Below are 23459 nucleotides of genomic sequence, written 5' to 3' on the forward strand. Positions count from 1 at the left end.
TAACCACGCTGAAGGATATGCTAAGTGCATACGTTAGCAAGAAGTGACACAACCGGATCGGTTACCTTTCTGGTTGGGAGTTTGTTTCGCATGATGAAAGGCATGTTGCGACTAGTTTTAGTCTCTGCCTATTATTCTCAAGTTATCAACCTTGATCATCAATTTGGATGAGGTTGGTTACTGACAAGAAACAACAGCAAGTCAAGGACTTGGTTGGTGTTGATAAGTATATCAACATGATACTTTTATGGAAAGTTGAGCAGAGGTCTTATTGCACATCCAGAACCTTCAGAAAGTTTGAAACCTGGGTATGCATTTAGACACCTTTTAGTTGTGATAACTCGTTTAGCATACTCAAGTGAGTTCTAAATGGAGTTCCACGCTATGTTGGTTATGGGTCGGTTAATCAAGACGGTTGCACAGGGACAACAGTGTGGAAAAATCAAGATGTTATTCTTGATTTCATTGAACCTCCCACTGAACCGGGTTCCGATCCAATGAATTGTTGGATCCATGAGGGATGCCACGGTGGAAAACATTAGTGTTCTTATGAAGATACTACCACTTGTGTTTTCGAGGATGAAAACACTTCTCCAAGGGGAGAGTAATGTCATGCCAAGGGTATGACTAGGCGAGCACGGCCCTGGCAACGTGTCGGACACACATGCAGTAAAGGGGTCTATATATAGAAGAGGGCCAAGGGTATATATATAGGATGGTTGGGAGGTTATTCGCATGTCGGTCTACCCTGCGGTCTTACAACGACGTCTCTTAAACACCGAACGATTAGAATTTGTCACTCTACCTTGGGAGAATGAAATGGACTAAAGAGTGGACATGCTTGCGGCAGCTATGTCTGCCAAGCACCAAATGGATGCAGTCATCCATCTTGGAAAGATGTCGTAGGGTAAAAAGGGATCCTCTACCCGCTAAGTAAAATTGACTAATGACTAAGGCTTTATCTCTTCTACCTCATAGTCGAGGACGACTATGATTTCAAGAGAGAGGTAATGTCATAAAATCTAATATCTAACCAACCCAAATGATTTTCTCATATTAAACTCATCACTTAAAATGTGGGAGAATAACGGGAACAAGGGTTAAGATATAGCCATGTGCTTATAGATTTGTCTCAACATGGGGCCAATGGTAAAGGGGCCCAAATGAAAGATGGTCTATCATAAAATCTAATATCTAACCAACCCAAATGATTTTCTCATATTAAACTGATCACTTAATGTGGGAGAATAAACGGGAACAAGGGTTAAGATATAGACACGTCCTTATAGATCTATCTCAACACGGGGCCAATGGTAAAGGGGCCCAAATGAAAGATGGTCTATCAAAGAGCAAGGCTAACCAATGGAGCATAAGACCTTAGGGTTAGCTTCATTGAAGACCTCCAATAATGTGTGTAAAAGTCCTTTGACCTTAGGTAAGTTAGGGATGAGCTTGAGGCGGAGGCGGGAACCCAACCCAGCTCGAGGTGCTCGTCCTGCTTGTCATGCTTGATGACTAAGGTGCTTGAGGTGCTTGAGATGCTTGGGGTTCTTGATGATTGAGGTGCTTGACATGCTTGAGATGCCAGGGCTATACTTGAGGTGAGAACCCAACCCAAGCTTAAAGTGCTTAAGGGACAAGCTTGTGGTGGGAACCGGGCCTATGCATGAGGGGATTGAGGTGTCAAAAGGTCAAGATTCAATCCTTACAAGGAGGGGGCGAGCCCTACAAGAGGGGGAATGAGAGAGAACACCCACACATTCACACAAGGCATGCATGGTACAAAGAAAGCAAAAAGGACACTTGTCAAGTTCCTCCTCATGTTGCCCTCATGGTGTGCCTGAAGCCTATTGGTTGGCCACCCAAGGGGTCCAATGATAATTTAGGAGATTTAATTCATTGATTTTGCATTTATCAAGTCCTCTCTCTTGAAGGGGAAAGGGGGACACTTGTTCCAAGGCTACCCTTGTTGCTTGTAATGCCTCCTGCTTGTGATTGGCTAGGCCTGGAGGGGTCCAATGAGCTTCAAGCATGAGCTACAAGGGGGGGTCGACCCAAGCAAGCTAGGGGGTTGCTTAGGGGGTGTACTCACCCACACACACTTAAAAACACTCTTATTGTGTGCTATGCAAAGTGCACGAGCTCCATCTCCTTCTCCAAGCTCCTTGAGAAGTTGAGAGCCACCACCAACACTCTTGGCTATGGAGTGCAAATCCAACCAAGTGCCATGCTTCAATGCTTGAGCTTGCCATCTTCTCCATCTTAATTACTATGCTATTATGTATGCTAGCAAGAAGAGTTATGATAAGTGAGGAACTAATTCTTCTCCTATGAAATGTTTCTTCTTCCTCTTCCCTACCCTCATTCCCTGCTAGCTCTCTCCACCTTCGAAGGTGTTTGAGGTCTTGAGATTGAGGCTTGGGATAGTTAAAGCTTTCTTCAAGTTTATGTTATGCTTGTGATGCATGAAGCTTTCCATCTTCATTGCATCACCTAGGTCACAAGGAACACAAAGATTGTATTGTAACAAGTCTCTCTTAATGGGAGAAATCATAATACAAATGCTTATTGGAGGGGGGACTGGCTCCACATAAATCCGGTCCTCAATTGTTGTCATGTTCTCTAAATTCTCTCTCTTGCAAAAGTATTGATCATGCCAAGTTAACTAATTGCAATGATTATGTTTCTATCTTCAATTATGTTCACGCTATGCTCACAAAGTCATTTCTCAAAAGTACTCTCATTAATTTCCGCTACTCTCAAGTTAAATAGGCCAATTCCATTACATTAACGTAAATTTCTCTTTAAATTTTTCTCGTACTTATCCTTTGAGCGATTCTACTATAGTTTTTGCACCAGAGCTTATGAGCTGAGAACTCATTAATAAAATAAATCTTTCACCGTCTACGACGTACAATATAAAATTTGCTCTACTTCTCTTTAAAATTAATCTATATCATGCATCTTTTGTATTTGTGTTAACTCATGTTTTGTGTCTGACAGAGAATACATATATTCGCAACACTAGACGTTTGGACTGCACAACCACGACTTCAGCTTAACAACATTGCAAGGTCCGTTATCTATATCCAATTTCTTATGTCTATACTTTTGCTTGGCGCAACACATAAATTCTATGGGGCAGGGCACGACGTCCGTTTCTTATAATTTTGGAGAGACCACAGTGCCAACTCTGCACCATACTTTTGTACGGCATTTTTGCATGACATGCATTCTATATTTAGCATTTTCACTTTGTGCCTAATTGTAAAACAAAACATTTAACTATTCACATTGCTTTTATGTAGCTTGATTCAAACATTTTTCTTCGGCTTGCACAATTGGACGACACCCATACACGATTACCAGGTCTGTAGTGCATTTTAACTTTTAGTATGTTGGTGCTTTCTGTATTTTTAAGTTTGTGAATGGTTCCTTACGTTTAGTTTAGCCACATGTTTTCCTCAGTAGTGTATGGTCAATCTCGATCGTTGAATCTATATATTAAATAGACACACACTTTTTTTCTTATAGTTTGGCAATTCAAGTTATGTATTATAGTACTCAATGCACTCTGCACATGTTTACTTCATTTCTAGGTGGTTGATGTGAATCTGTGTACATCCTTGTTTGGCAATGCATTTTATATATTGCAACCCAATATTTTGTTTGTATAATCCTTTTGTAGCACAAGGAAAATCTTTTATCCTAGCATTCTCCTCCTCAAATATGTTTTGCACTAGGTTGTGTGATACAGCCAAGACTCCTTGCTCCCTTTGACTCCAACAACAAAAAACTCTCTCTCTCTCTCTCTCTCTCTCTCTCTCTCTCAGGTTCTATGAGAAATAAGAGAAAATTGATTACTTGATTTGGAGAATAAATACACATGCATTTCATTTTTAAAATTTCATTAATGCCGTAAAATTGGACCATTTTATTGACATATATAGAGGTAATTAGTCATCATATACACAAGTCTTTTTTTTAAATTCTTCGATACGCTTTGTACTTTGTTTACTTCAGTGCTAGATGCTTGATGTCGACCAACGTATGTCCTGTTAAGTTCTATAGAAACGCTCACCAAGCAAGACTAGTTAGAATAGAAATGGTATAACCAATCTACCGCACTTTTGGGTGCTAGAAAGATTACACCATTTTCCTCTTTCTATTAGCAAGCTATCATCACTAAACATGATTGCTCCTTCTGGCTCTACGTGCGCATTAGATAGAATCTACGCCGATTCCCTCCATGTCCCCTGATTTTCCAGATGAAAACGTAACCCCCCCCCCCCCCCCCCCCCACCCCAGGCCTCTCGCGTCGGCTCTTGCTCTGCTCGCATCGGCTTGGCGACTGTAGCGCCCACTCAAACTCAACAGAGCCATTACCCAGCATAGTGCATGCACGAAAGACAGAGAGAGAAAGAGGAGGACTGCGATGAGCATTTTTGTTGCTCCCCCTCAGTAGCAATGACCACAATTTTCGTTTTTCCATACTGCCTACAAATTTCGATGCGTCTTTGAGAGAGAGAATGAGACGAACAGAGAGAGAGAGAGAGAGAGAGAGAGAGAGAGAGAGAGAGCGCAACAAAAAAAATCCTTCCCTCTTTCCCGCTTTTGATGTCAAATGCCACATCTCGATTCCCTCTCTCTTCCAGGTGCCATCTCCTCCTTTTGCAACTCACACCATCCGACTTTTCATTCAAAGGTATCTCGATCGATACTCTCGCCAAACTATTGAATCCAAAATTGGGCACGCCTACTAGCAAGCTATCCTTCTCCATTGCTCTGCGTAGGTAGCGTTGAAACCCCTCGCCAGGCAGCTCTCCGTTGCTCTGCGTAGGCAGCGTTGAAACCTCTCGCCAGGCAGCTCTCCGTTGCTCTGCGTAGGTAGCGTTCCAACCCCTCGCCAGTCCGCGGACGCTCACACACGGAGATGGGACTTGGGAGCTTTCCGGCATTCTGTGGTGGGCAGAATCCGTTCAAGGAGCTGACTAGAGCTGCTCATTAAGGAGCTTTTAGAGTCCGCACGGAAGCATGTTGCCACATCAAATTTTGAGCAGATCCTAGTGAGTGGTCTCAAAATTCACAGTGTCCGGAAGCGTGTGTTCCTTGTTTCGCTCGCGATTTGGAGGTTTTGGGAGCATTTACGAGCATTATCTTTTGTGTACAACATCCACTCAGAGCTTATTTATTTTCTCTGCTCTTTGTATGCTCTGTGTACTGCTTCCATTTCCTCCCTCTGGTCCCCTAGCACGCTGACTGCCCACATGCACACGGACGGTCAGTGTGCTTGTGGACCGGAGGGAGGAGATGAGAGGAGTACAAAAAGGCTCTCTAATGTGAAATTGATCTGCTTGCTGATGATTTTGTTTTGCAGCAGTCGGTTGAGAAAACCCAAGTGCTGCAATTGTTACTGTGATATCAATCTACACACCGTGAAGAGGCGCCTCATAGGCCGTGTTTGAGGATGTTTGCAAACTACCAAAGGTAGGCCATGATTTCTGATGTAAAGAAATGAGATCAATTTTTGTTCTTCAAAAGAAAGGGGGCGGTTCATGTCTTAACCATTTCTTTCCGCTTGTGCTTGAGAGAGAACAAGAGAGAGTACGCTGTGCCACAATTTTTATACGCTTTTTGTGTGCATGGTTGCATGACATGTGGATAATTGTTTATTGAAGTTTGGAGTTTCCTTTGAATGAAGGTTGTAATTTTCAAAAGATTTTTCTTTCTTTTATTTGGGATGACTGCCATCTTTTCTTTTTCAGTTAATGTTGTCAAGAGTGCTCAAACAAGGTGAGGATTGTCCTTCCGAAAGGTGCATGTAGAAAGGACGAAGTTTGCGAAATCAGGGAGAGAACACACTAAGAGTATCTAGGCTCATCTAATGCAGACATCTTGATTGTCAGTTACATAGATCTATACGTATTCGAGTGAGATAATCAGCTTGTAGGATACCCTAAAGGACATAGCAAAGGATCTTGAGAATGCTTTACAGTTTTCCATATTCGAATATACCGTAGTGGAGCTATTGACTAAGTGATTGCGCATTCTGGAATGGAAATACAAGATGAAAAATTGACAGTGATAAAAAACCTGGCAGCCTTGTTTGTGCTTCACAAATTTTGAGGTTGTCTTCTAAGATTGAAGATATATATGTAATTTTGTTACCTCGACTAGTATGTCTTCTTTGGCTAGGATGATGATTTCTAGCTGATAAAAGAGAAGAGTAGTCCTTCAAATGGCTCTGAGTGATACAAAGCTGAGATACGATGGTTTTATTTGAAATACAAAGCCCTCTTTTCTATCTTTCATGTATATCCATTGATCTTCTCCAAGCTGTCGTCATGGGGGTGTTTTGATGAGTTTCAATGTGGTTAGTAGTCTTGTGAAATGGTTCATTTATGTGGCTACTACCTGCTTGACCTCGTCTTTTGGTTAGAATTTATTTACTTGCTACACAATGAGTTAGTTAGTCTTCAATGCTTGCTTGACTATATAACATGTACTTCCTTTTCTCAAATATTTTGAAAGTTAAGTGAATTAATAGATCATTAAAAGCATCTAGGGTTACTAGATTCTAGAATTTTGCTTCATTTTCATAATCGAAAATGAGCTTGACGTAAGCACAGAAATGGCAACGGGGAAGGCATGATCTTATGTTCTCGATACGCATGTAGAAGGCAAGTTGTGCATGAAGATGGCTCCTCTCATAGTTTTTTTCGGACGCGTACGGATGAGTTGCCGTACGGGTATGGGTACGGATGAAGTACGGAACTGGATTTCGCACGGCCAGGCAGCGCATGAAAAAAAAGGGTCCAAAAATTTGCCGACTCACTAACTTGGCCACGCGAAGAGTTTTCTCTTCTCTGTATTATGTTTGGAGAGCTCTGCAGGCACTGCAGAGACTTGAGGTGGGTGAGATTTGACGCGAAGCCCTCTCTTGCTCTCTTGCTCACCTTGGTGATCGGGGCCTTCATCTTCTCCCGTGCCCACGAAGCCTAAAGGGCCCTTAAACATCGCGTGGCGTGACGTTTTCTTGTGAGAGCCAAGACACATTGCAGAATCCAAATGGGCCAAACCAAGCGTCCCGAGTGGCAATATGTGCAGCAAGTGAAGTGCCTCCCAAAAGGAAAATAGACCTGCACATGTAATTATTGTGGGCATTTATCAGACGGTGGTCCTTTGCGTATCCGTGCACATATTTTGGGCATTGGTGGCCATGGTGTTGGAGGCCCATGTGATGAGGCCCCAACCGATGTTGTAGAGATTGTTAGAAGATTGAATGCAGATGCAAGGTCGGAGTGTAACAAACTGCTGACGTGTCAAACCCTAAAGAATGGAGCCAACTTCCAGATGTGGTTGAGGGGCCTAAACCCTAAGAAGAACAAGTAACAGAAGAAGTCCTACCAACTTATGGGAACCACGTTCGATGGGGCCCCAAGTGACATAAAGGAAGAAAATAAAGCAAGACCCGCACACACACAAAATCTGATGACGTGGCAAATTTTTGAAAATTGCGTTGACATGATGACGTGGTAGGTTGTACGGATTTTTGTAAATTAGCTGGCAGCTTTTGGCATTGCTTTTTGGACCAGGAGCTTTTGAGTTTTAAAGGCTTTTTACTGTAACTGCTTTTCAGGCAAAGGGCCTTTAAATATGAGGCTAGGGCTCATTCTCTGGCATGCTTCCTAGAGAAGGTGCAGAGTTTGGAGTATCGGCTTGTACTTTGATGATGCAATATAAAGAAACATTGAAAGGGGTGCCAAGGTCTGGGGCCAATACTCTCTGGGATAATTTCGCCACTCCGTGTCGCGTGTCGTCTCTCTCTTTCAAAATAGTTGTTATTGAAGTGCTAGAAGTCTGTTCTTTTCTATTGGCACGTGGTGCCCGCCTTGTGACAGTGCTCTCAAAACAGTCGAAAGGAGAAGCTAACTCCTTGATCAAGAGAGCAGAAAGGAAAAGCTAACTCCTTAATAAAAAGCTAACTGATTGTCCCTCGAAATGTCCCTCGGAATTTTTTTTTGAGCTAACTTGAGTTGTTTTGGAGATATGCTGTAATCGCGGATGATAACTCTCTTTCAAGAAGGGGAGATGTAACAAACTGCTGACGTGTCAAAGCCTAAAGAATGGAGCCAACTTGCAGATGTGGCCGAGGGGCCTAAACCCTAAGAAGAACAAGTAACAGAAGAAGTCTTACCAACCAACTTATGGGGACCCCGTTCGATGGGCCCCAAGTGACATAAAGGAAGAAAATAAAGCAAGACACGCACAAACGCAAAAACTGATGACGTGGCAGATTTTCAAAAATTGCGTTGACATGATGACATGGCAGGTTGTACGGATTTCCGTGTTTTGCGTTGGCTGATGATGTGGCAGGCTGTACGGATTTTCGTAAATTACGTTGACAGCTTTTGACATTGCTTTTTGGACCAGGAGCTTTTGAGTTTTAAAAGCTTTTTACTGTAAATGCTTTTGAGGCCAAGAGCCTTTAAGTATGAGGCTAGGGCTCATTCTCTGGCATGCTTCCCGGAGAAGGTGTAGAGTCTGGAGTACCGGCTTGTACTTTGATGATGCAATATAAAGAAATACCGAAAGGGGCGCCAAGGTTTGGGGCCAATACTCTCTGGGGTGGAATTTCGCCACTCGGTGTCACATGTCGTCTCTCTTTCAATTCAGTTGTTATTGAAGTGCTAAAAGTCATTTCAAGTCTGTTCTTTTCTATTGGCACGTGGTGCCCGTCTTGTGATACGGAGGAAGAAGACAGAGCTGCGTTTGTGGATGCATTGGTCAATGATTTGGAAGGAGATGCCTCTCAAGCTCAAGGAGGTGCTTCAATGAGTACACATGCTAAGGGAACGACTAATGCAAGTGCCTCTTCCAAGTCCAATGTGGGGTCCTCAAGCAAGAATAGGAAGGCTGCTCAAGGGGGTTTGGTAAGTGCATCTGGCTTGCAAACATGGAAGCAAGCATACCAAACCTTGCGTATGCTTTTTATGCTGAAGATGTTCCTTCATGGAAAGTAAGGAGCCTTTACTTTTTGCAGATGGTGAAAGCTATTGGATAAGAAGGTCCTTCGTATGTTTCCCCTTCTTATCATGCTTTGTGCACCACAAAATTGAATGAAGAGGTCAAATGCGTAAAGACTGAGATCATGGGTGTGTGCAAGAAATGGAAAGATATGGACGCTCTATTGTGTGTGATGGATGGTTTGACACTAGGTGCATGCCTATCATTAACTTCTTGCATGCTCTATTCATGGGTTAGTTTTGAAAGCTGTAGACACATCTGGGGAAACAAAGACATCGGAATTCATTGCTAAGCATCTCAAACAGGTTATCAGAGAGGTTGGCCCATCAAATGTTGTGCAAGTATGCATGGACAATGTAACCAATTGTGTTGGCACTGGGGAGATGATTGAAAGGGAGTGGAAACACATTTTTTTAAACCAGATGTGCTTGCCATTGCTTGGACCTTTTGTTTGAGGACATTGGGCAGATTGGTTGGGTTTCAAAAGTGCTGGAGGATGCAACAAAGATTGTCACATTTGTGACAAGAAAGTCTATTGTGTTGGCATCGTTTCGACAACTTAGCAAGAAGGACTTGGTGAAGCCGTCAGCCACTCGATTTGCGTACTACTTTATTATGTTGGCAATTTTGTGGATGAGAGATGCATGCAAGGTCTGCGCAAGCTTATGATTGATGACAAATTTGTGAAGATGAAGAGATCCAAGACTGAAAAGGCTACTGAGGTCTCTAACATTGTGTTTAATGCGTCCTTTTGGCAAGAGGTCAGTCTGATTTTAAAAATAACTGCTCCAATTTTGAAAATTCTCCATTTGGCTAACAGGGAAGGAGCCACCATGGGGCTTATGTACGAGCTTACGGATCACATGGTAGAGCAAATTGAAAGCATGCAAGGCATTGATGCTGCAATGATGAGAGAGATTAGGGATGTATGCATTGAAAGATGGAATATGTTGCACACACCGTTACATGCTGTTGGATACATGTTGCATCCTATATGGCGAGGAAAAGGGCAAGACAATGATGACGAGGTGCATGAAGGATGGATGACATTCTTGGAGAGGTACACCAAGGGTGATTTGACCTTGCAGGGCACCCTAATTGATGAGTTTGACGTTTATAAAGCTGAAAGCAAGTCATTTGCTCATCCAATTGCAAAAGATTCAAATAGGATTCAAGAGGGGGTAAAATGGTGGGAAATTTTGGGGCTTGCACACCCGCTTTGCAAGCTCTTGCTTTGAGGGTGCTTTCTCAAGGGACATGTGCCTCTCCATGTGAGAGAAATTGGAGCACCTTCTCTCTCATTCATACCAAGAGAAGAAGTAGGCTACTCCCATCTCATACAGAGAAGCTTGTGTACATACACACAAACTTGAGGCTCATATCCAAAATCAAAGAGTGTGGCTATGAGAGAATGAAGGTCACATTGGAAATGCTCAATAAGGAAAAAGATGAGGACCGCTTGCTTGCCTTGCAAGAGATTCAGAAGGCCATTGCAGAGAGTACTACAGATGCGATAGAGCCTATTCCCATTGCTGATACCAGTCATGTTGGAGCATCATGCTCAGTTGATGGTGATGAGGATGAGGACGAGGACGAGGATGATGTTGCTTATGACCATGAGATGTGAGCTATGGTGAGAGTTAGTTACTTATGCCGTATGGTGTTCAGTGTTCACTGTTTACTCTAGTATCTACAGTTCGATTCTAGCAGATAGTCTTGACTCTCTGCTTATGTTTTGGATTCAGCCTTCAAGAGACTACACTCTTGAATGTTTGCTTCTATAGTGACCAGTCCTCACTCCTTTTTGTGTGGAGGTTACTTTATTACTTAGAGGCACCATCTCCAGTTTTTATTCTCTGTGGTTTTGGTTTTGTCTTTGTGTATAAAGTTTCTATGGTTTTGTCTTTGTGTATAAAGTTTTAAACATGGTGCCCATTGCCCAGTGCCAGGTGGTGTAGTATGTAGCATCCTATATAGTAGGCTATCTGAAAGACCGACGTGTGGAATTTTGGGTAGTTTGATTCGTACTTATTCCGTAATTCCGTACCCGTGTGCGTCCGACGTGTGGAAAAACTATGGCTCCTCTAGAATTCTACCAAAGCTCCTAAAAGCTGTGTAAGAAAACAGAAAAGGTTTTCGATGATGAGGCTTTGGAAGACAATTCCATAGATGGAGCTTCCAATAGTCTTTTAGCTGGAGAATTTGTATCTTGTGTATTGTATTTTCCATCTCCAAGAGAATTATCTTAAGAGGGATGATGACTTCATTAGGGAAGATGGTTAGAGGAGGAGAGTGTTCTCTCAATTTTTCGAATCTTTGAATTTTGTGCATATAAATAATCATTTTCTTTTGTGTTTGTTTTAGCTGGTAACTAGAATTTTCACCAACGAGGATTTCCATGTTATTGATGTATTTATTGGTTGCAGTGGGTTGGGATCTGCCTGTGCATAGGAGAGACAACATTCACTTATGCTTGAGGGCGACTTTTATGCATTTTCCAGTTGCTTAGAGAAACAATCACGAGGCCTGTCCTTGGGAGGGTATGTTGTATGCACTTTGCAGGAGACATGCATCGTCAACAAATAAAAGGGAGGAATCACCTTCAAGCATCACTTTGCATGAGACATGCATTCTCCACCATCAGAGGGGAGAAAATAATCTTCAGCATGTCTTTGTTTGTACATAGTGATAAAAGCAAATAGGTGTTTTAGGGGATTCTTGACCTCTTGTGTGTGTGTGTGTGTGTGTGTGTGTGAGAGAGAGAGAGAGAGAGAGAGAGAGAGAGAGAGAGAGAGAGAGAGAGAGAGAGAGAGGGTGGGTTGGTTATATATCGGCTTGGTTGACCTCGTGGCAATGCACCCACAGTCGGTTGCCAATCAACTCCAACCGGCTGGGAGAATTTGATCAAAAGTTGAACGCGCTATCCACATGCGTCTTGAACGTGTTACCTATGGTATCATATGCACTTACCTTACCTCTAGGCTACATGCGTGCTCTTGCATGTATGAGGTAGCCTCCGCTTATAGCTCTAAACTAAATGCGCCCCCCCCCCCCCCCCCCCCCCCCCCCCCAACCCCCTCTTAAAAAAAAACATGGCACAACCGGCTCTGCCCGTCACCCTCACCTACACGTAGTCAACCAGGCCGATATTTATTATTAGGTAGGAGGTAGGAGAGAGAGAGAGAGAGAGAGAGAGAGAGAGAGAGAGAGAGAGAGAGAGAGAGAGAGAGAGAGAGAGAGAGAGAGAGGTAAGTAACCTCTAGCAAAAAGGTCGGCATACAGATATAGGAGCTTGCTAAATGCAATTAGATGAGTGCAAATAGGGTCCAAACCATCATAACATTCCTAACATAGACTTAGTGCATGGACATGTCCCTTTCATTGGTCATTCTAGCTACAAAAAGAGCAAACACGCTAGCTACCAAAAGAGCAACAAAATGGTAGATCAAAACCACCCTGAATACGTATGCAACTAAGATATATATCAATGAGTAGTTTCCATTCAATCAATGATGTCCGCGCAATCAAAGAAGGATCAATGTCATGGCAAGTATGGTGAATGTAGAGGCAAGTAAGAAAACTACCCATCAATCTATTGCTACATATATGGGCAACGTCATTCAATGAATGCACCATGTCGATACATGCTCTTATGTTGTTAAGAGTTCTTCGCAATAAGCAGTGCACAGAGAGGCTCTTAGCGAGAGGGAGACGGAAAAAAGCAAAGCTGCCTGCAAGCTCTTTTTGTCGGCCCCCTCTGTTGTCTTCTTGCTTTCGGCCAGTTGATGGCCATCATCAAAGGCCCGATTGTTGCAAAAGAGGAAGGAGCTTGTCAGGGCTGGGGTGCAAGCTAAAGAGCCTGTCACCAAGGGGAATAGAAGAGGCACACGCTAAATCTGTAGACCCTTGAAGGTTACAGTGTTGCTTTGCATTCCACAATCTGTCCTAATGCAAACATGTGAAGGTGAAGACTTGCCATCATCCAAACTCCCTTCAATCAACATACGAAGGCAAAGGGATTCTCTCCACTTGGCATCTGTGTGTGTGTGTGTGTGTGACGCATGCACACATAATGACCTAATTGCAACAGACTTGAGGTGCGTTTGAAGCTGTCAGCATCGATAGGAGTAAGGCGATTTGACTTTTGCAAGCATCATCTATCAAAGGATGGATGTCATTGCTCTTTCAGTGTGGATGTCAGACTCCAAGGCTTTCATTTGAAGGCAACTATGGTGGCTAATCTAACATCGTGCAAAGAAAGAGAGAGAGAGTGTGGATATCAGACCCCAAGGCTTTCATTTGAAGGCAGCTATGGTGGCTAATCTAACATCGCATAAAGAAAGAGAGATGGATGGCGCATTGGTATTTTGATACTACATTAGTACTTTTTTATTACAAGTTTTTCGGTCTTATTGGGTAATGGTAAATATGTCTTGGTTGCTATGTTGATACTATCTTTGGTGTTTTTTATGCTTAATTTGGTACCAGTGTAAACTATTTCAGTACCGGTTTGGAACTTTTTTGTGACAAGTTATTAGGTCTCATTGGGTATATCTTGGGAGTTTTGGGTACTTTGTTGTTTTAATATAGTGCTATTTAGAACCGTTTTGGTACAATTTGACCTATTTTAGTACTATTTTGTTACATATTTGGTACTACCTTATTAGTGTTTTGGTATTGTTTTGTTATTATTTAGTACTATTTTGGTACAATTTGACTTGTTTTGATATTGTTTTGGTCCTTATTTGGTACTATTTTGGATTTCTTTTGTTATTGTTTTAGTGCCTATTTAGTACTGTTTGATATTGCTTGTGTATGTCTTGAGAGTTTGTGGTACTTTGTTGTACCAATTTAGTGCTGTATAGAAATGTTTTTGTAACAGACTTGGACATCCCAAACCGTTAATCTTGCAAGACAGAGCAGAGAATCACTTCAAGTACTTCACAAGCTTAATCACAGTTGAATAGAGAGTCGACACGGCCCGTCATAGTTCCGTGCCCAAAAGTGTCGGTCCCAAAAGCTGGCGTCTTGTAGACGGCTAGATAATCACCATGTGGGAACGTGTTCTTAGACGATGGGTAGCGAATTACTCAGTAATTACTAGAGTAATTACTATAGTAAACCCGAAGTGTATAAATAGAGCCCATTACATTATTTTCGGCTTGGCAATTGTTATCACTTGTATTAGCGCTTTGGGCTATACTTGTACTTGAGCATCAGTAGCAGTATTGTCGGCTGTACTTTCTCTCTCTGTAATCATATTCACTGTAATCTTGATCTGTAATCTCAATCATGGCATATATAGAAGATGTTGTTCCTCATCTGAATAGACAGTGAAGTCATCCATGAAAATAGCGAGGAATCGATGAAGAAATTCATTAAACATCACCATCATACACCGCTGAAAAGTAGCTGGTGCATCGCACAAGCCAAAAGGCATCACCAGATACATGAATGCTCCCCACTCAGTGATGAAAGTGGTCTTGGCCCTATCTTCAGGAGCAATCTGTAACTGGTTATAGCCGCTATAACCATCCATAAAGCTATACATCTCATATCCTGCGATCTCATCAAGCAACATATCAGTAAAGGGTAAGGGAAATGGATCCTTAATGGTCTAGGCATTTAGTTTCCTATAGTCGACACAAACTCTTAATTTCCCATTCTTCTTAGGAACGACGACCATGGGAAATAACCAATCACTGCTTGCTACTTCCGTAATGAACCCAGCCTTAAGAAGATTATCAATCTCCTCCTTGACCTTCTTTGCATAGTTGGGGTTCATCCGGTATCTTTGCAATCTTACTAGCCTAGCATCCGGTTTCAGTGGTATTCGGTGCTGACAGACTTCAGGATCTACTCCTTTCAAATCTGTATGTTCCCAGGCAAACACATCTTTATAGTTCTGGAACATTTTTCGTGCCTTTTCCTTCATTGCCGGTTTGAGGTGCTTGTTGACTTTGATCATTCTGGGATTTTCCTCTGATCCCAGGTTCCACTCCTCTACTTCCTGATCGTCTGTAAGCAACCAGTTTGGTCCGCCTCCTTTTCGTTTGGTCAATTCTTCAGCGTAGTCCCAAGAAGGTCCATTCATTTCTGAATCATTATTTTGATCCAGTGAGTACTCTTCAGAACATACTGGTTCTTCCATTACACCAATATCAACTGGTTCCTCCATTCTTCCAGTTAGCTGAACTGTTCAAGTACTTTATCGACTAGGTGTGGATGGTATACTTCGAAGATCCCTATGAAAGGAAGAATGCAAGTCATTTCAGAAGCGCATAATGGCGAGTCTGGTGGACACTTTTCCAACGAAGTGACCTACAAGAAGATTCTGCAAGCAGGCCTGTGGTGGCAAACACTGATTGCTGATGTCAGAAGTTTTTGTAAAACTTGTGATATATGCCAAAGAATGGGCCGACCAACAACTGCTGACATGACTCTCTTAATGCCAATACAACCATTGGGAGTATTCATGAAATGGGGACTGAATTTTATGGGACCTTTTAAGAAGGTGACTCCCAGGAAGAACAAGTATATCGTGATGGCTACTTGTTATGTTACCAAGTGGGTTGAAGCTAAGGCTCTTCCTGACAACACAGCCAAGTCAACTGCAAGGTTTCTATTTGAGAATATTGTCTGTCGATATGGATGTCCAGTAGAAATTGTGACCGATCAAGGAACACATTTTATCAATGATACTATGGAAATCCTATTGGATATGCTTTCAGTCAAGTATCGGAAATCTACTCCTTACTATCCTAGATGCAATGGACAGGCTGAAAGTAGCAACAAAACAATAAAGACTATTCTCACTAAGGTGGTGCAAAAGAAACCAGACCAGTGGGACTTGAAGCTTCAGACTGCTCTATGGGCTTATAGGACAGCTTATAAGGTAACTACTGGAATGACACCATTCAGAATGGTGTATGGTACGGAAGCAGTGGTTCCTATGGAGTTTGTAATCCCCAGTCTGAGAATGGCTGTGAAGTATGGATTAGACTTCAACCATAATCTTAAGAAAAGGTTGGATGAACTGATGCAGTTAGATGAACTCAGGCAAAGGGATATATTGGAACAAGAAATTGTTCAACAACGAAGGAAGATTGGCATGATCGCCGAATTAAAGTTCGAGAATTCCAGAAAGGAGACTTAGTGCTTCTATATCAGTCTAGATTGGATCCAAAGAAGCCGAATTTGAAGATTGCTTGGGCAGGACCTTTTGAGGTCGATTGGGTCTTCTCCAATGGCACATTCAGATTGAAAGATTTATATGGACTGATGTTGCCGGGAGTGTATAATGGAGCAAAGATTAAGCTCTACTATTCAAAGACCAGAGAAACTGGGTTAGAACAAGGAACTAAGGAACTAGAGGTTGCTGATCAAGAGATACCGGAATCAGATATTTTTGGACTTTTTCATGTGCAACCAGTTCGAGTTTCAGAACCAGTACCAGAAGGACCAGATCAATCTGATCTTAGAATCAACACCAGTATGGTTGCACCAGACTGGGAATCAGTTCAGTACCAGTATGGACACACTTTCCAAATTTTAAGTGTCCAACGGTCAAATGGCACGCCAGTGATAATTATTACAAGGATGGGTCACAGTCTTGTCCAATGCATGTCTGCCACGACAGCAACGACGCACACAAGTCTAGGAGCGGCGAGTGGTGGAGCTTTTATGGCGCGAACACGTTTAACAGTCAGGAGAGTTAGCATTTTTCCCCATAAATCTCCTGCGCGACGCTTTCCTCCTGTCAACCATTCGCCATCGCCGAGCTCCGAGGTTTCTTCACTACAACCGCAAACTTCGACCTCTGACGAGACAGCTGACTGTCAGACAGACTTACCAGCGACACCAGGAAACGGCTTTGACACAAGTAAGTCATCTTCTCCTTCGTCTGTCTCATCGTCGTCGACCTCACAATGTATGGGTAGAAGGAAATGCTCAGAGAAGATGCAGGAAACTCTTGAAGAAACCCAGGCTATAGTTGTTGAGGCAAAGGCAAGCCTTCCCGTTCTTCCATACAGTAAAATCCAACGATATGTCTTTACTGATCACGCAATGACTCTGCTACAACTCTGGGATCTGTGAGTTGTGTTGCAAGCTACAAGGATTGCTTTTGATGCAGATATCATCAAGCAAGTTCTTGATTCCTTTGATGCTGAAACTAGCAGTGCTATGGTAAATAGTAGAAAGGTGTCAGTGACACCAGAAGCCATTGCATTCGCATTTCGGATGCCTAATGAGCCCAAACCGTCTGCGGAAACTGCGCAGCAAATAAGTATCGCTCTGAAGGAGGATGAAGCGGCTAGAAAGAAGCGCAAGGCAAGTGCTCAAGGAGTTCCAGTAGCAGGACTGGAAGCCTCTGCTGCTTACAGGTTTGTAGCTGAAGCAATCAGCCTGAAGAACAACCCAACGTATGTGTCAGAAAAATTATTTGCTATGCTGTTAGCCAAGATACTGGATCCACAAGTCCATATCAAGCTTTGTCAAATACTCTCGCATAATGTACTCCAACAGACTGTCAAGTTGAAATCTCCAATTGTTTTCAAGGCATGGTATGTCTGGCAATTCCTGTATTGGGCCACTGCTGCAAATGTTAATGAGCAGGTAAAGCAGGCTTGGAGTGAGCAGCCCATTTCTGAACCAAAGAAGATCGAACTGTCCTCAGACGACGAGAAAACAGCAGTCAAACGTTCTCCAATGACCTGAAAAGAAAAGCCACGACAGAAGAAGTTGACAGTTCAAAGAAGCCAAGAATTACACTGACAAAAAGCAGTGAGTTCTTGAAGCACATAGAAAGCCAGGTTAAGGCAGTAAGCACTGATAAAGCTGAGATAAGTAAAACTGAGCAGCAATCTGTTCAGAAGATTGTGCTTGATCAGTCAGTTGTCAAAAATACAGTTGCTACTGGATCTGGGAAAGATTATGTCAAGCCAGTCACTGTTGAGAAGATACTAGACCAGTTAGGGGACAAAGGCAAGAGTCAACTAGACAAAGGGAAAGGTCCAGCATTCTCAACTTTGTCTGGTGGAGTTCCTGCCATTACTGAAAACCCTCTGCAACTGGTAAAACATGATAAGTTGCAGCAAATGCAAACTCAGCAATTGAGAGGGCATCTTTTGCTCAGCAAAGCTGATTATGCAACTTTACCCTACGTGGCTCCAGTGGCAATATATGAACCTGTTGATTCTGATCCAACCACGGTCAAAGATAGATGTTCATTACTGATACAATCTTCTTGGAATACCATTGTCAGTTGTATGGGACAATTGGTGGAGGCTGTTGGATCAGAAGATGAAGTCAAAAAGCTTAAAGCTGACTTGGCAGAAGCACAGCATCAGATTGAAACACTCCAGAAAGGCCAGGAGGTACAGAACATACAACACAGGGTACTGGAAGCTCAATCAGGAAGGACTCAGGAATTGTTGAACAAAAAGTTAGCTAAGGCTGAGTCTGAAATTATGATCATCAAAAGTCAAAGGAATGAAGCGCTGAGAGCTGCCGAGCGAACTGAAACGATGCTCAGGATGAAGCGGGCGGAATTCAGAAAGCTGCTATTGCACCATACAGCTTTGAAGCGTTCACTGACTGACGGATACATCTACAATAGCTTGTTTGAAATTTTAAACCCTTCAGGCAATGCTGTTTTCGACTTAGAAAATTTAAAGTCCTTGATGGAAAGTATGCAGAGCGATTTGCAGATAAGGTGGGTGAGTTCAATAATGCTCTGATGAACCAAGCTATAATGGATTATATTGAGCAACAAACTTCCCCGGATGAAGAAGATGAAGCTGATCAGGAGGAGGATGATCAAGAAACTGGGCATACACAGGATAATGATGATGCCCCACCACCATCTCCACCTCTAGGACCTGGTACTGGAGGGACGGGGCCAGATGAAGGAGTCTTGTCACAGCCAAACCAGCCAGACCAGAATGAGGGTCAGCAGGAAGGACATGATAAAGAGCACCAGTCGGGTAATCAGCAGACTGAAGAGCAACAATCCAGTAACAATGGGAATCAGCCAACTAATCAATCCCATCACAACAGAGAGGCTAAAGGGAAAATGAAGGTTCAGGATGAAGGACCAGTGGCTGATCATCAGTATTCACTGCAGCTCATTACTCTGAATAAGCAACTGAGACATCAACAGGCCTCCATCTGGAGGATGATGCTCTCTGGACTGATTTAGAAAGATTTCAAAGACTGTGGGAGCTAGGGAAATGGTAGACCATTGGAAATCAGCTGCTTTCCATGATAAAGAAGCTTGTAGACTACCTGCGCATCCTAGTACAGTCCAGTTGTTGGAACGAGTTCCGGAATGGATACTCAATGCTGATGAGAAAGTGACAAACCCGCACTGGCAAAGGCAGTCTACTGCAGATTGTCGGTCCTTAGCTCTAGAACTAGAACTTCTGCTGGGTAACAAACCAACTTACCGCTGCATGAAGGATGTTAGGGTACAACTGAAGGAAGTTCTGGTACAACTGCAAACTGCCAGAGGTGTTTTGGATCAGAGAGTCAAAGCCATTCTTGAGGACCAGACAGCCACTAGTAGAGGACCTCAAACGCAAATGTCAGTAGGAGCACAGACAACTGCTCTCCGAACCCTGTTCCAGCTAGTGAGAATTACCAAAAAGATGATGCAGCATGAGAACCAGGTTGTTCTCAATTTCCTGGAATTTGTGCCTGATTCTCCAGTTCTCTTATATACTGTTCTAGCAAGAGAAACTGAGCTGCCAAGATTCTTTCCAGCACTGTATCCTCAACATCAAGAACGAGTTGATCGACTCACATATTTCAAAATAACCGATGAGCTTCAAGATTGGTATGAGCGATCAACTATCAGAATCCGACAAGGGAATTTTTCAAAAATTTTGGAATCTTGCCAAAATTCAAGAAAGAAGGGAAGGATGTAGGTGGCTGGATAATCACCATGTGGGAACGTGTTCTTAGACGATGGGCAACGAATTACTCAGTAATTACTACAGTAAACTCGAAGTGTATAGATAGAGCCCATTACATTATTTTCGGGTTGGCAATTGTTATCACTTGTATTAGCGCTTTTGGCTATACTTGTACTTGAGCATCAGTAGCAGTATTGTCGGCTGTACTTTCTCTCTCTTTGTAATCATATTCACTGTAATCTTGATCTGTAATCTCAATCATGGCATATATTTCAATGATACTTATTTCTCGTCCAGTCTTCTGAATTTGAATCTGAATCTGAATCTTATTCCAGTCTATAAGTCTGATTCTTATTTCAGTATCCATATTTCAGTCTAGTCTCTGAATTCTGTCAAGTCTGCTGTCTGAAATCTTCCCACACTAGTAGTTGAAATCCTTCAACACTGGAATTAGCTCTCAAGAGATCAGCTCCAATTCCACGTCCCTTTCGATCTTTCTTTTTATGTTTATGCTTGAGCAAAGTTACAACTCTCGAGGGACCTTTGCTCAGCCTCTGCGTCTAGATGTTCTCAAGATTGAGGCCCTTTGGGTCTATTTATTGGTACAAGGGATGTTCAAAAAGCAGAGCCCTAAAAGCTTCTAAACTCAAAAGAAATTGGTCCCAAAAGCTGTCAAAAACCATTAGTGCAATTTGCAAAAATGCGATGTCAGCACTTGCTAGTGCAAATCTAGGAAATCCGTACTTTGTGTCCACGTCAACAGTTAGCGCAAATCACGAAAATCCGCACTGCTGCCTGTCTGTGTAGTTTGTTGCCATGTCATCAATTCTATCCGTGGTGGTCATGTCACGTCACCATTTTGTGACAGTTTTAGTTTATTTGACATGTTTTGGTACCTATTTAGTACTGTTTTGGTTTTCTTTTAACTATTTTAATACAGTTTTGGTACTGCTTTCGTTCTTGCTTGCTAATGTTTGTTTTGGTAGATTAGTTAATAGAGTATGCTTATTTTTCAAGTAGAGTATGCAAGCTCTAGAATGAGTGTCTCGAAACCGAAGACCATTGCAAATTTGTAAGCAAGCTGTGTGCTGATGTGAAGAGGGGAATGACATACACATTGACTCCAAGGCCTCATGTTGTGGACCTTGAAAACACAATTCATGTGTTTGGTACTTGTGTTACTTGTGGGGAGGCTTTGGATTCTTACTTTGTTGGTACCTTCATGCTTCCCTGCAGTCATCAATACCATCCACTATGTTTAACAACTATTTTGAGAATGAAGATGTGTGCGTGAAGTCACGTTGCAATATTGAAATCCTTTCGAAGGCTTTGGAGGCTTCTTATGTGGTTGGTATTACGCTTCCTTGTAGACATATCAGTACCATCCATTGTGTTTTGCATCTGTTTTAGAATGAAAGATATGTGCGTGAAGGCACGTTGCAGCATTGCAATCCCTTCGGAGACAGGCTTGGGTGTCAGGGAGGTCATTACTGAAGAGTAATCGGGGTGTTTGTGTTGGACACTATATGTTTATATCGTTTGAATTGATGATTTAATCTTGTTTTTTGTCTTTGTGTATATGTAGGTAGAGGATCTTTTGGTGCGAACACCCATGACAACACCCCAATGGATCGGAAGGATTTCCTTGGTCACAGCAAGTTAGATGCTACCTACATGTTCCAAGAAGATCCTACAAGTCAGTGCAAGAAATATTACAAGACCTTGATGCCAGCACAATGGAAGGAAAAGGGATTGAGCCTACTGTAGACTCAAGCTTGAGAGAAGATTAACTGAAAGCCAAAGTGCAGGAGATGATTAAAGAGGAAAGGGGATCGTAGGAGAACCAACAGGTGGAAAGTGTCACGATTGTGACATATTCTTCATGTTTGTATTACCTTTCTCGCTTGGTTCTCTTGTAGATACAAAGATGTACCACATCAAAGACCCTTGTTCTTGAAAGGATATGTCTCTTCGTCCAAGAGTCACACCTATTCGGCGAATAGCCATGCCTCTTCACCGAATGGCTTCACCTCTACGACGAATGGTCACGACTCTACAACAGAGGGACACGACTATTGGCCTAGAGTCATGTCTTTTGACCTATGGTCATATCTCTTCATCGTGTCTCTTCAGCTTCTAAATAAGAATGTCCTTGTAACACATTCCAATCAATCAAACACATTCAGTCTTTGAGTCTCTTGCTATCAAGTTCTGTTCAGAGTTCATTTTTTATCTTAGTTTCAATATGAATAAACACACATAGTAAGCATGTTCTTCACAGTGGTATCATAGCTAAATTTTTATTCGGGCCTCTGGCCTTGGCATCACTGTTGCATACCCTTCCCGCAATTCTCACCTTGGTGTCCAATTGCCTACGTGTATGAGGTAACTCTTAGGTGTTCTATTTAATTCTATGAACATTAGAGAAATAAAAAGAGCAAACAACAGTGTGTGTGAGTGTGTGGCGTACTCGAAGAGTTGCGCCCTGCATGTATTTGGAGACTTATGTGCGCAGTAAGTACTTGGAGAGTTGTGTCCCTTCGCCACACCTCTTCCCAAGCGGCAGCAACAACACTCACCAAGCGTTAGCAAATTTGTCGAAGTGACAGCATTTTGGCAGCGTTTGACTTATTTGTTGGCTGAATTCTTACGTTGCTCGTTTATTACGCTGGCTGCACTTAAGTGTAAAACATTACATATGTTTTAACTTGCCCGTCCGTCCCAAACTTGGGTGGCCAGCCAAAAGGGGGTGACTCATTAAAAAAAAAACATAACTAAGGATGATTTATGCAAATCAAATGAAACCAGCGCAACCTTATGTACGAGTCCGCATTGCAGAGAAAAACTCCAGCGCTGGCATTCTTGCGCGTACTTCCTCTCACAACGCGTCACGCATTCGGCTTTCACTTCCTCATGGATGACGATGCGTACGATGTGCCTGTTTCGTACTTGTCGTACATGACGCTCTGTTAGAAGAAATCCTTCCAAAGAATCTTACTTTGCCTTTACCGGCTCCTGCACCAGAACCTCTTGCCACCTGCGAGAATATCATTAACTCCGACTCGTCGAAACCCGATAATATACACATTCCGGATTCTCCAGAGCCAGAAATCCAAAGATCCTTGCACCCATACCTATTCCTGTACCCATCCCAGAGCAGGCAGTTTCGGAAGTACTCGTGAGGATTCCGTCTCCCACTTACTCTCCTGAACCTCCTAACCCTCTAGAAAGAGAGTATCCGGTGCACATCTCGTAACGCCGTTTCGCGTTCCAGAGGTGGTCAGTTTGACGGATTACTATTTGGTGCGAGCAGACAGATTACCACATCACGAGCTACTTTTGACTCGTTTCCCATTCGTCGCACACTATATTTCGGCCTGGTTACGTGGATAACCTCTCTGAGATCCAGATTTCCCACACATTGGTTCCTTTTTACGCAGAGAAGGTCGTGCCAAATTACACTCCACTTACTCGAGAGCTCGACGAGATCGAGGATTTCACGGAGGACGACCCAAC

The 23459-nt window shown here is 42.7% G+C and overlaps 1 protein-coding gene across 6 annotated transcripts in view; it reads left to right on the plus strand.

Annotated features, from left to right (window-relative positions):
• Positions 1–4731: 4731 nt before the first annotated feature.
• LOC147459029 (uncharacterized) overlaps positions 4732–23459 on the plus strand; it is a 42524-nt gene continuing 23796 nt past the window's right edge. For 3 of the 6 annotated variants that reach the window (XR_015187830.1, XR_015187829.1, XM_086510406.1), the window contains exons 1-2: positions 4732–5164; positions 5378–5487. The gene's annotated coding sequence lies outside the window, so the exon portion shown is untranslated. Of the gene's footprint in view, positions 5165–5377; positions 5488–21528; positions 22164–23459 lie in introns of those variants that run through there. The other 3 variants (XR_015187828.1, XM_086510407.1, XM_086510408.1) reach the window with 3 other exon arrangements.

Source organism: Adiantum capillus-veneris, chromosome 4 (assembly GCF_014529385.1).
Source record: "Adiantum capillus-veneris isolate H3 chromosome 4, ASM1452938v2, whole genome shotgun sequence".
NCBI classification, from domain to species: domain Eukaryota; kingdom Viridiplantae; phylum Streptophyta; class Polypodiopsida; order Polypodiales; family Pteridaceae; genus Adiantum; species Adiantum capillus-veneris.